The sequence below is a fragment of the Gossypium hirsutum genome, chromosome D10 (genome assembly GCF_007990345.1).
Source record: "Gossypium hirsutum isolate 1008001.06 chromosome D10, Gossypium_hirsutum_v2.1, whole genome shotgun sequence".
NCBI classification, from domain to species: Eukaryota; Viridiplantae; Streptophyta; class Magnoliopsida; order Malvales; family Malvaceae; genus Gossypium; species Gossypium hirsutum.
In genome coordinates this window covers 32,681,672-32,695,723 of record NC_053446.1, presented here as the reverse complement: position 1 = coordinate 32,695,723, position 14,052 = coordinate 32,681,672, and the positions used below count along the sequence as shown (strand labels likewise).

General features: G+C 34.2%; 1 long non-coding RNA gene and 1 other non-coding gene across 2 annotated transcripts; one reads left to right on the top strand and one right to left on the bottom strand.

The window, feature by feature from the left end:
• The first annotated feature begins 1,264 nt into the window (after positions 1–1,264).
• On the top strand, positions 1,265–1,371 carry LOC121222791 (small nucleolar RNA R71). The gene has a single exon (XR_005920162.1). It is a non-coding gene; the product is annotated as a small nucleolar RNA R71 (small nucleolar RNA).
• A 4,950-nt stretch (positions 1,372–6,321) lies between these two features.
• Positions 6,322–12,822, bottom strand: LOC121222277 (uncharacterized). Its single transcript, XR_005919523.1, has 6 exons — positions 12,438–12,822; positions 12,281–12,312; positions 12,083–12,187; positions 8,158–8,236; positions 7,460–7,528; positions 6,322–6,656 (listed from the first exon to the last, which is right to left on the bottom strand). It is a non-coding gene; the product is annotated as an uncharacterized lncRNA (long non-coding RNA).
• Between the last annotated feature and the right edge of the window lie 1,230 nt (positions 12,823–14,052).

The window sequence follows — 14,052 nt, the reverse complement described above, 5'->3', positions numbered from 1 at the left end:
TGGTTTTTATTTGAGCAAGGTATTCTGAAGCTTACTGGGTCATTCAACTTTGGAGGCAATTTATTTGTCAACATAGTAGTGCACCCTTCAGTAAGTGTGACTATTTCAAATTCTCACAATTGTCTCTTCTTTGAAAGTATGTTTTCATAAACTTGACATAGTTAGGCATTTGCTCCAAGGTTTCCACTAAAGGTATATTGATGTGAAGTTTCTTAAGGACATCCAAGAATCGCCTAAAATGTTGGTGTTGTTCGTGATTTTGAAAGCGTTGGAGAAATGGTGGAGGTGGGCGAACCTTAGGTTGTAATATTTTTTTCCCAAGCATTGTGTTCGGTAGTGCTATCTAAGTTTGCTTAGCCCAATTTCCTCAGTTGTGGTGCTCTTTTAGGGTTGTTCAAGGGTTTTGCCTGTAATTGTTTTTGAGTTCATTGATTCAATAACAACATTCTTGACAACTTTGTCTAATTGTGTGCCACTTCTAACAGTGATTGCTTTACAATGTTTTTTCCCATATGGTCTACCATTCTTAGTACCTCTAGGCAACGTTCCTTGTGTTCTTGAGTTCAAAGCATTAGCTACATGTCTTACTTGATTCTCTAAAGCTCATAATGATAATGCTTGGCTCTGGATCACAGCATCAATCTTGGCCATATACTCCTTCAGTAGAGACTCAATAGATGAGGAAGAAGATGATGTATTTCCTTATTGAACTCGTTGTTGAGGTGGTATAGACTGATTGCAACCAGGTGGAACATTCATGGCATTGGGTCTAATAGTCGTGTTGGAATTTCTAGCTCCTTGATTGTTGCACCCAAAATTTAGGTGTTGTTTCCCATAAGCGTTATACATGTTGGAATAAGGATTATTGTTCCTATTGAAGTTGCCTATATAGTAGACAGATGTTGGGTTAGAAGGACACTCTTCAAACACGTGATCCTCACCATAATAAACACAAGATAACCCAGTCGTTTTCAACTCTTTCACCTCACTAGGCTTCTGCATAGTCTTTATCATGTTGGCTAAAGAATATACCTAAGCAGTAAGCGAGGTAATAGCATAAAGTTCGAATAATCCAGCCACTCTCCTACTAGTTCCAGCTCTTTTTGTGGGGTATTGATAATCATTATTGGTGATTCTCTCTAAAATCTCTTAGGCTTCATTATAAGGCCTATCCAACAAAGTTCCATTAGTTGAAGCATCAACCACCATCCGTGCCTGTGCATTCAAACCATTGTAGAACATCTCCATTTGGGTCCAATGCTGAAATCCATACATAGGACATTTTCTAAGCAAATCTTTGAACCTTTCCCATACATCATACAGTGTTTCATCCTCTAGTTGCTTAAAGGATGTTATGTTATTTCTCAGTTTGGCATTCATATTGGGTGGTTATGTCGCAGCAGAAGTCTTTAGCAGAGATCATTCCATGATTCTACTATTCTAGATGGTAAAACATTGATCCATTTTCTAGCATGATCTCTTAAAGAATATGGAAACAGATTGATTTTTAAGGCATCTTCAGGGACACCTTGTTGTCTGAAAGAACCACAGACCTCCAAAAAAAGTATCAAGTGCAATCTGGGATCGTCAGTTGGCAAACCACCAAACTAGTCAATTGATTGAAGCATCTGAAACATTACAGGTTTCAGTTCAAAATAGGGAGCTTGAAATTGTGGCCTGACTATTCCAGGATTCAGGTTGTCTAAGATAGGCACTACATGCTCTCGAATTGGCTTAACCAGATCATCAAACATTTGGACAACAGGAGGATTAAAATTCAAAGCTATCAGATTAAGTTGCTCATTCATAACAGGTGGATTGCTACCGCCTTGATTCATTGCTCTTTGTTCTCTTCTCTTTCTTAGCAAAGTCCTTTCAATTTTTGGATCTAAAGGATAGAGTCCTTCAGTAGGAGTGCCTCTATGCATACAGCTAGTAACAGACCTGTTGAGATCACAAAATAAAAAAATTAGCAACTAAAACTATAAAAATAGCAATAAAAAAATATTGAAGTTACCAATCGCCAATCCCCGGCAACGGCGCTAAAAACTTGTCACGTGTGAATATGATGTGTGAATTATGCAAGTGTACATGTCGAATCAAGTAATAAAGTGATAAGTGAGTATCGTTCCCACAAGGATTGGATGAGTACTCTTTGTCTAAGTTATCACAATTGAACAAAAAAGATAAATGTATCGAATGATGTTTAATGAAATTAAAATGGGATTAACACATTAGAAGTGAGAGTAATGAAGTATACTAGCAGAGTTTACCATTGCAAAAAATCAAACAAGAGTACTAAGGACTTTAGCAAGGTTGGAATATTGGTCGTGAAGGCTGGAAGTACTAAGGGATCTGTTCTAACCGATGAAGAATGTTGTGGCAAAACTATGGTGAACTTACTGTTTGATTGGGTACTAATGTGGTTTCCTTCTGTTGAAAGCAAGACCTAAGGTTACTCATCCTTAAGACACTATATGTCTATAGGCTAGAGATTAACAACTACTACTAAAGCTCAACCCTCTAAATCATATAAGGTTAGGCTCTATGTCTAAATTTTACACAAGTATTATCCATTACACGTTCATATGGGGGACCAAATGCTGAGTGTTATCATTGCTAACTAGGTGTTTGTCATTTTTTTTCACTAGCAATGCCATGTCAACCTCTCATAATGCCTCGACAAACCACCATCTTCTGTTATCCTTCTGTTTTAAACCTGCCATTCAACCATAACAAGACCTTTCCACAAGCAATTAAAAGTAAAGATGCAATAAAGTAATCACCATCTTAAGTTCTTAGATGCACTTTTCAAGAGTTATGACATATACAAGTGAACCTAGATTTCTTGACAATCAAACCTAGTAGGATAGAAACTTACTTTGGGTGCCACGAACTTGGTCCAGAACAAAGACTTGGCGATGGAATATTCGACAAGGGAATTCTCATGGAATAAGTGTCGTATTAGACCTAAGTGTCCTAGAAATCTTAGGATACCCTACTTGACTTAGGAAATGTGTTACTTGCATGAAAAGTATACCTAGATGCACCATATCTTTATTTCCTAATTTGATTCTGTCTTAACCTTTGACAAACAAACCCTTAGTTCATAACTTACCTAGTGAACCCTGGCTCACCAAACACCCTGGCAAACCCTAGCTCGCCAAACACACTGACGAACCCACTTGCAATAAATCTACTGAACCCCTTTAGCTCAACTTTGGCATACACTGCTTCACCAAAACACTTGGCAAACTCCTCACTGATACCTTTTTGACGAACTCCCCAGTTCACCAAACTACCGGTGAACCCCTAGTTCACCGGAGCTCTGGCAAACCCTTACTTGCGAGGCCAAAATTTCCAAGCCTGACCTTGGCATGTTACATCAATGAGTAACACTGCTCAGTTACCTTGAATGATTCATCTAGTTTCTAAGGGAAAGTTGAAGGATTATTGCATAGCAAAATAGTCAACATAGAATTAAATTTAATGATGAGCCCTCTCTTGTTAACCCAATCTTTTTTAACAAATAGTTCTAAGGCAGTTTTGATTGCAACTTCATTTCTACTAAGCCATATTGACCACGGGAATGAAATAAAACAACTAAACCATAGTTGTTTTTTTATCCCATTTTATAGAGAATTGAAGCATTCCTGAATAAAACCAAAAATTGTTTTAGGTAGGTAGCCAATCAAACCCCACCAAGATCGCATATTATACCATTAAGGTTGAACAAGTGAGTTAAAAAATAGAAGATGACCTGACGATTCAATTTTGCATCCACATCATGGGCATAAACACTAAGAATGATCAAGTTGGAGTCCTCTTCATATCAAGAATTCCTTAGTGGGAATTCTATCCAACATTAGCATGCAAAGAAAGCATTGCACCATAGGAGGAACTTATAACTTCCAGGTGAATCTTAGCTTACTATCCCAATCTAGTGCAACAAGTTTTGATATCAAAGCAGAAAGTTTCTTAACTAAAAATCGTCCTGCAGCACCATGCTTCCAAGCAATAGTGTCTTTTTTTTTGTAGGCACCAAAATCATGTTAGGCACACCCTCTAATAAATCCTTAAGGTAATTCTTTTCATGCTCTAAAAAATTATGAGAATATAAGAGCTCCCAATACTCATGAGAAAATGTATCATTCCTCAAATAATCACACACTTTGGCACACTTGTCTTGAGCTAGATGGAAAAGCCTAGGAAAAGAGTCATTATAGGGAGTTCACCACACCATACATCCAACCAAATGAGAATATCCCAACCATCCCCAAGTATCAAGGTAAAACATTCTAGCCCCATAAAATTCACCACACACTCATCCTTTATTTTGTTAATAGTATTCCTCCAATTGACAAACTATTTTGTATTTGATGAATATGGCCACCAAGAGATCACACTTTCTACTAGGCCAAAAATTTTTTTGGTTCTCATTCTATGCAATCAGTTTGTGTTGTTTGAGCCCACACTCAATATAAATTGGGGTTCAAGGATAGCGAAGAAGATAGTTGGTAGAAAGCTAGCAAATAGCTTAGACTACCTCACACAAAAGATAGATAATGAATCAGTTTTAAGGTTTATTACTAAAAATATCACAAAGCTCAATTTTAAGAAAAAAAATTAAACTTCTGCTATACACCGTTCATTTTTTCTTTATTGATTTTTCCAACACAATATGCCATCCATCATCAACACCAAGGTGGAACTTACATCGAGATCAAAAAAAAGGAGACCGATATCCTATTTGTAATTTAGACAAATAGTGCAACAATCATACTCATCCATTTTCTTCCACCACCTTGACAATTCGCCAAGATGATGAATATTCTTAAGATCTAGAAGTGGGAAAAGATATCAAACCTACAGCCCAATAGTATAGGGAGTTGTAAGCTCAAAACAAATTTCTTTGAGCTCAACTTTGGGAATGTGCATGACAATATTCCTTGAAGGACAAAGAACAGAAAAAAAAAGGAGGAAAACTCTTCTTAGGGGTCAAACTCTTTATTAATCCACCGTTAAACTCATATTCACATTTTTATTTAAGGAAAAAGTATGGAATACCCTGAGGTACTTACCCTTCTGGATGGAAAAAATAAAGGCAAGGCTTCTCTTTTTTTCTCAACACTTGAATATACTTATTCATCTACTCAAAGTTTCTTAACAACCATCCTACATTTCTCATCATCCACCAAGTAACAAAAATATAAATACACAAGCTTTAATAGCTTTCTCATGTCAAATCTCAAAAAAATTAGCTGGGCATGATAAAAACTTGATTTCTTACCTTTCTTAGACCTTTCTCTCTCTAACTCAAGCTTTCTCTCGGTAACCACAAAAACCCCAACTTGAAGAAGATGAAATTAATAGTGGAAATGTCGTTGAAAGTAATAAAATATCAATATTTACAAAATATTTCATGGGTTTTGGGTGGGTGTTTGGCTATGAAAGAGCAAGAAAGAAAATTTTCTCCTTTTTTCATTATAAAATTAGGTTAAAAGTCAAAGGTCAAAGGTCAAAGTTAGTTAAAATTAAACTAAATGTGTGGCCTATATTAAAAATTCTATTTAAATCCAAAACAAAGGCCCAAAATTATTCCTAAAAATTTGAATCTCTTAATGTGGAACTCTTAAAATAATTTTCATGATAAATGACCAACATGCCCTCTTTGGTAGAAAAATTGCACAATGGCCCTTTATCATTTATCATCTTTTTTCTAATTTCGTTCCTAGCACTTAATACATCAAATTTCTACAATTTGCACTTATCATTCATAATTATTGATTACTCATGCAAAAATATATATTTCTGACCTTTTTTGAAAGAAAAAAATTATGACTTAGTCCTTGTACTTTCTCATCATTTTTAATTTAACCCAAAAATTCATCTTCATTATATTAATACATATTGAAAGTCAATCCCATACCAGATAGCCATTATAAACTCTTTTTTAAGCTCAATAATCACCAAGAGGTGTGTATTGGTGTTTTAAACAAAATTTAAAGCAAAGATAGCAATCAAATAAGACACGAGAATTTATAGTGCTTCGGCTCCATTTGTCTACCTCATTACCTTAACTTACCATAATTAAAAATTTCTCAAATTCACTAATTTGAACCTTTCAAGGACTAGTTTTGACATTCACAATATCTATCTCTTCAAAAATGAAAAATGGGGCCACTTTTCCTTAAGGTTTTCTACCCAAAACCTTAAGTAAATCCTCACAAAAAGAGATGAAATTAAGAAAGGATTATCACCTCTAGAAGGTATATATATAAAAATTAGGCACTCTCACAATATAAGACAACACTTGAAAGAATGAATCAAAATTAACCTCAGAAGTTTGTACAAGTGAAAATAAGAATAACAAAGAGAAATTATTGAAATTTTATATGCTCTCAAAAATGAGTGAAAATTAACACTTGTAAAGCTTGTTTCTTGTTGAGTTCTGAGTGTTCTTGCGTAGTATTTATATGCTTTAAACAATTAATAGTCATTTGAGGTTGAAAGATATCAATCTGTGTTGTTGGAGTCTTTAGTTTCAACACTAAATACCTTTCCAAAGCTTTAAGTGTCAGTACCCAAGCCTTAGGCCCGATTCCTTTAGTCTGAAATGTGGCTGTAACACCCCATACCCAGTCTGAATGTCAAACCTGTGCAACGGAATGCCACATTAGACACCTAAGTGATTCTCCATTAACACCCAACCTAACCTCCAACACACCAAAATTTGAAACATAAAACATGTTTAGATTTAAGAAAACACAAGCTCGCAAACTCACTTCGTTTGCTTTTTGGTACATAGCGACAATAACATGCGAACCTACATCACTTGCACAAACTTAACTACTCTTTCCCTTAAGGCATAAATATTTGTAGAAACAAATTAAGAACATACGAACCCTAAGTTTTGCAAAACAATAGTTCAACTATTTGACATTAGGGTTCGCGCCCTTACTTAGCATTCTAAGTCTCCCATGGGGTAAGTTTCCTTAAACTGGGTCAGTCCTGCGAACTACACCTATGTGTTTAGATATTGTGAACACGGCTCATAGGGTTTCTCCTATTTTGCATATCAAAAGTTATTAGGGCTTTCAAGGTAGCAGTTCGCCAATCACTAGGGTTTGTACTTAGCATAGTTCAACAACCCTATCACTTCGTAGCAAATTTGGTGAACTCTATTTAGGTTTGTCAATTTTGAATATTTCATGGTAATTCTTATGGTGAACACTATGTTAGAAATTAATTACTTAAGTATGATATTGTAAATTAAGAAAACATCAATCAAACTTGGACTATATCTAAGTTTTACCGGTTCGCAAATAAAAATATAATGAAAAACATGAGAAAACATTTAAATAACTATGTCCTAGATTAATTGACAAAGTCAATAGAAAGATATCTCTAAACCCAACCAGAATCACAAATTGCCTTTAAATCCAGGGTTCGCTTGTACCTCTTGTTTAGATTTTATGCTTCACCTAGATCACTCGCCTCATTGCTACACCCCGTGCGATCTAACCGTCTCCAGTGTTAAGAAGGAATGTGTGAAGTCAGTGAATATACTGGAAAGAATAACCATATAGCATGCACAAAACATATGTTAAACAAAAGCTTTGGCAAGGTCACTGAACTGCTAACTGGGTTTGCCATACCTACGCAAAGTCTGGTTCGCAGTTACTTACTGTCAGTTAGCTTAAAATAGTAAAAAATAATATTTCGAAAAACACAATCTGATTTACATGTTCTTTTCTGTTGGATAAGCATATCTCCTTATAACTCGTCATTGTGTCTCAAAGATTCTTAACATGTCCCATAGGTGTAGCATAAATCTAAGCACTCTCCAACACACCAACATATCCCATTGAGTGGAGCTCAGCTCGACATTCCCTTATCTCTCCAAACTGTCGCAAGGTCTCTCTCCCAAAACATAAAACACAAAAGTAAGCACTCACAATCCTATGGCATGCCATTATATCCAACAATTTCAAAATATTATAGTGTCAAAACATTTAATTAAACATAGAGCTTGTAAGTCATGAGGAGCTCCCAAATCACTGTTCATATCTAGCTCCCGATATAGAGCTCGCATATCACCATTCATAAAAAATATTTAACATATAATCACAAAGCAGGGTTATTAAGAAGGCTTACTCTCCGGATGTTACAGTGACCGTTGGGCCATAAGTACCACGCCTCATGTAACTCCCTATACCCAGCCCAGTCGTTGAGCCTGAATATTAGGATGTCACACCACCGTCACACATCACACATACAATAGAAGTGTCAAGTTATTAAGCGATCATTCCTTTTTAGCATTTGTACGAATTTTAAGTCTAATATACATCAGTCATCATTAAAACATGCTCAACATTAACAATTATACATGCATTATGACCACTTAGCAAAATTTCCAAAATCAAAAAAGTAGGTATCGATACTGTAGCAATGGTATCAATATTTTACTAAAAAGGTATTGGTACCGATTGGAAAATTGATACCATGCCAACTATATCCAACGGTTCAATAAACACACAAGGCCAAAATATTTGTTATCATACACACATATTACTTACCATTTTTCTGCACTTTACCTCTGTATAGTCGCATTATAAACACATTTAATCACTATCATAAGGCATGTGTAAAACACCCATATTTACACTTTCTCAACAGTCATCACAAGCATATAGCACATGTCATTAGTATCACATTTTAGTCCACAATTTCACAACTCACAATCACATTTAACATCAAAAGTATGGAAATACTTACACTCAGAATTTAGAGTATGGGTTTAGGCTACTTCTAAATTCCCAATTCACACAATGAATTGCGTCTACAAGTAGAGTTCCCAAACACTCACCAATTACTTTTGCCTAGACACCAAAAGATCAACTAGTCTTTCTTTAGCTCATAGAAGGTCCTAGTGAATCTGAAGCTTCAACAAGTAAACCACAAGAAAAGTACAATCAACAACCAACTAAATATTCAACTCAGACAACCAAAAGCATAAGCCTAAGCTAGGTTCACATGGAATCGAAACCTTTGACATAGCAAACCTAGAATTCACATATCTCGGTCTACACTCAATATTTTTGCTTAAAACGAATTACATTCATCTAATTAATCACCTAGATAGATTATCAATCTTTAAACTACGCAAAACTAACTCAATATGGTATCAAAATTTTTGACATGTTTATGGCTATTTTCATGAAAAATCATTAAAATGTTATAAATATTTAACGAAACTTCAAAGTAAATTTAGAAACCTTCCAATCATGTCAAAACTAATTGAAAAATACCTTGAAACCATATTTTTACTCAAAAACCCGAAATCCACCATTAACGACCCAAATTTTGGCTTTTAATCAAAACATGTGATTGAATATCTAAAAACTCAATTTTAAAGACTAGATAATCTTAAAAACTAATAGAAAGATGAATGGTTACCTTTGATTAAAGAAAAATGAGATTTTGATGCAAATCCAAGAAGAATGAGATTTTTGGGATGTTTTCTTGAAATTATATGAAGATTTAATGTTATAAGTATGAAAGAAATTAGGATTTGAAGAACAAAAATGAGTGGGTGTGGCTTGGGAAACAAGGTGCAGCAACAAGGGATGAGAAGAGTGGCTATCGTGAAAACAAACTATAGGTGGGGGGAATTATTAAGCTGATTTTAAAATTTGGTCTATCTGCAACATAAACACTCACAACTTTGACCCTTGTTACAAATCAGTATTTTTTCTATAATTGAAGGTCTCTAAAATTCACTTTCAAAAATTGATTTCATTTTCTAAAAACCATAGTCAAAAACATTTACGATTTACCATGTCAATAAATTTCGAACACTCTAAAGCTAAAATCCCTAAAATACCCCTAAAATGCCTAAGTCATATTTTGGGATGTTATAACTACTGGGAGAGGTGCAGCACCTCTTGAGGGAACTGTGGTACCTAGGCTTTTGGAAGCCTTATAACACAAGGCTTGGATGTCATTCCTTTGAGGGGGTGTGGTACCCTTGAAACTCATCTTGCTCACTAAATTTTAGGTACAACGTCTTTTTGGTCAAGGTACCACATTTGACTAGGTGCATTTAGAAAAACTTCATTTTTCGCTTAAAAACTAACTTGAAAATAGTTCTTAAAAGTTTATTTTACCAAATTTAATTTAAAGAGTATTTTTTATATCAAAACATTAGAAAATCAAACTTAACAATCTCCCCTTTTTAGTTATAACAATACTTAGAAAAATTTTCTTTTTAAAACTCAACCTAAATAAAAAATTTATTTTCAAGTTGTGACTCCCCCTTTTTAAAACACTTTTTTTCTACAATATTTTCCTTTTTTAGAACTTATTAGAAAAATAACAAGTTTTTATGTTTGGACAATTTGGATTTTCCAACATAATTGATTTTCAATTCAAATTGCAAATGTTAAGCTATGGTCTCTCCCCCTTTTTTATATATAAAAACATTAAAAAATCAAAAAGGTAGAGATTCATGTTTTATATAACAAAAGAACATTTAAAACATGTTATAAAGATAAAGTAAAGCATGGAACATATGGAACATGGACTATCAGACCATTTAAAGCATGCCAAAAAAGGATTCAAAATAAGCAAGACAAAATATCCAAAGGAAAATCATAAGAAACATCACCCAATTTAAGCAAAAAAAATCCAAAAACTTAAGTCAAAAAGTAGTGCAACCAAAACAAAAAAGTAAAACATCGAAACAGGTCAAAGAGAAAGCGTATCGACAAAGTACTTGTAATCTCTTAAACTGGGTCTAGACATTATGACCAAATTCTGAAGATTACATTAGCCATTGGGATGGCACAAAAAAGGTTTTGACTTAATCACTTTTTAAAACCAATTTTCATTTCATTTAAAACCAATAATCTAGATTTATTTGCTTTGATTCAAGAAAATACTATATAAATTTTAAAATCATTATGTGACTTTAGTGTTTCATTTGTAAATATTAGTTATTTTGGAAAAACTAGGTTATATTTTGTTACAAGCAACTTTGTAATATTGTGGTGGAAAAATTGTATTAGAATCTTATTTTTGTTAAAAATCAAATTTTCATGCATATTAAAAAAATTAGTAAATAGTTTCAAACCTCAAATCATGCGATAACAAAATGAAAATCCCAAAATAAAAAGTCTAATGCCACAGTCCATAAGAAAATTATTACAGTCCAAAATAATAAAATAAACATATAATAAGGTGTAAAGATTAAAAACCAAAACCATCCAAGAACTCCTCCGAAAGCCACATGCAAACCCTAACCTAGGGGGTTATCTTAAATCAAATTAGAATAGAAGGGTGAGCTTAAGAGCTCAATGTGAGTCTTAGCTAATATAACGAATAGAAATTCAAAACATACAATACAAAATATAACAGAAAATATAAATAAGCAGTCAAATTTCATAGATGCCAATATGAAAGATAATATTGATGCAAAGTTTTTTAATAAAATTCCCTACCCAACACTTTTATACACCATGAAGAGTTCCCTAGAACTCATCCATCCAATAACACCAAAATTGTAAACAAGCCACCATATATTGCAGATATACTGCCAAAATATGTGGATATACCACAAGAAATGTACAAATCATTAAATTGCTAGAAACTTCCTCCTTTTAGTATTTATCCCAACCCATGCAATGTGATATGGCTTACAAAAACATATATATCTCAATAGGCATGCTTAACATGCGATCAGATTTTGTAAACAAAAATAGTAGGCATGGGTTTTCTTTTCATTCTTATTAGAACTGAAATAGCAATATCCATGATTTATCATGATATCTGATTTACTTAGTCACAAAAGTGTCATTTGATCACATAACATAAGTGTTGGAACAAATATATAAGTTCATCCATCATAATATAACTCACAACCATTTTTTGACATCATGGATTTAACATATCAGAGTTATTTACTTGGTAACAATCCAATTAAAGGATTTTCAATCACCATGAATACTCAGAGTATTTGATTAACCATATTTAGGTGCATATTATATATATTAATCATTAATAATTAAAGTTTAATACATACTTGTACAGATTTTATTTGATTAAATTCGCCCTTGGATTACGGATCTCTTAACACCAAAACTACCCCCACTATCAGCGGTGTAGACCAAGTTAGATCTTGTGTGATCTAATCGAACGATAACAGTACATCACCAAAGTTACACTTGTTAGAATCGATCATAAAAAATTAACCTCTTATGGAATCGGATCAGAAACTTACCATTTTCGTAAAGAAGTCCAAAAATTTGCTTCCTTCAAAGAAAATCCAATTAATTCATATTAGATCTTCACAAACATAATATTCATATGTATTAGACTATATTTCCAGTTCGTTAAAAAGAGAAGAAAGGTTTGAGATTTGATGAATGAACCATTACCTTCACCAAATTGGGCTAGATCCAAACAATTAGCGATTCATCAGGAAATTGGTTAGATAGAGGAGTGGAGGCTAAACAAAAAAAAAATAAGGGGCAAAGTGGGTATGTAGTTAATTAAATAACTTGCGAAAAAATTGCTAAATTAATTTTTGATTAACTAGATGAAGAGGGAATGAAAAATGGAGAAGAACAATGGGTGATGTTGGTAGTGGTGCAGCGACGGTAGACAAGGTTCGATGGTGGTGCATCAGCGGTAAGAAGAGAGTGGGAGAAGAGTAACAATTCAGAAGTGGTGATGTTTAGGTTATAATATTGTGGTTAAGGGTGGTAAAGTGGTGGCCAAAATCAAAAGTATATGGTGGTTCAATATGGTGCAAGAAGAGGAGGAGAGAAAAGAAGGGGAGAAAGCAAACAAAGATTCAACAAAAATGTTTTTGCTACTCTAGATACAAGGAATGGCTAATGAAGGCCAAAATGAGAAAAATTGGAAGGGAGTGAAAGGTGGAGAAGAAAATGAGGGAAAGGGGGACATGTGGAGTGAAAAGGGGGCTAAGAAAGGAACGGAGAGTAAAATAATGGAGGAAAGAATATTTTTTATATGGCAACTAGGTGGGACTGTAAAAGGGGTTTGACCAACCATTTAAATGTAAAAAAATCAAAATAAAGACGAGTGGGGGAATCAAACTTGGGTCACATGAGAAGCTTGGCTTGTTCTTAACCACTAAGCTAAAATCCATACTTGTTCAAGAATTGACGATAATTAAATTTAAATGGGGTGTGACAACTCTACCCACCTTAAAAATAATTTCATCCTTGAAATTTACCTTATCAGAATAGATGGAGATATTATCGACAAATCGAGTCCTCTGGCTCTCAAGTAGCTTCCTTAGATCAATGACTTCACCATAAAACTTTTACGAGTGGAATCTTTTTTTTCCTTAATACTTTAACCTCACCACACCAGATCTGGACTGGTTCCTCTTCAAATGATAAATCTGGTCTCACCTTGATCTCCTCAATCGGAACCACATAAGATGGGCCAAATTGATACCGCCTCAGCATAGAACATGGAACATGTCATGGTTAAGGTCCAATGCCGGAGGTAACTCCAACTTATAAGCCACCAGTCCAAATCTATTAAGGATCCTATAAGGTCAAATAAACCCTAGGATCAAATTTCCCTTTCGACGAACTCTCAGAACCTTCTTCCACGATGATACCTTCAGAAATACCTAATCCCTAACACTGAACTCTATATCCTTCCTATTCAAATCTATATAGAATTTATATTGATTCGATGCCACTCTCAATCTATCCTAAATCAACTTAACAATACTCTCCAGCTCCTGAACTAAATCCAGACCCAACACTTTCTTTTCACCTAACTCGATCCAACGCAAAGTTGTTCAACAACTTCGACCATACAGTGCCACGTAAGGTACTATATGAATCCTTAACTGAAAATTATTGTTATACGTAAATTCTGCTAGTGATAAATGTCCCTCCCAACTACCTCGAAAATTGATTACGCAACCCCTCTGTATATCCTCAAGAATTTGTATAACCAGCAAAGACTACCCATTAGATTACGGATTAAAAGTCATACTAAAGATAG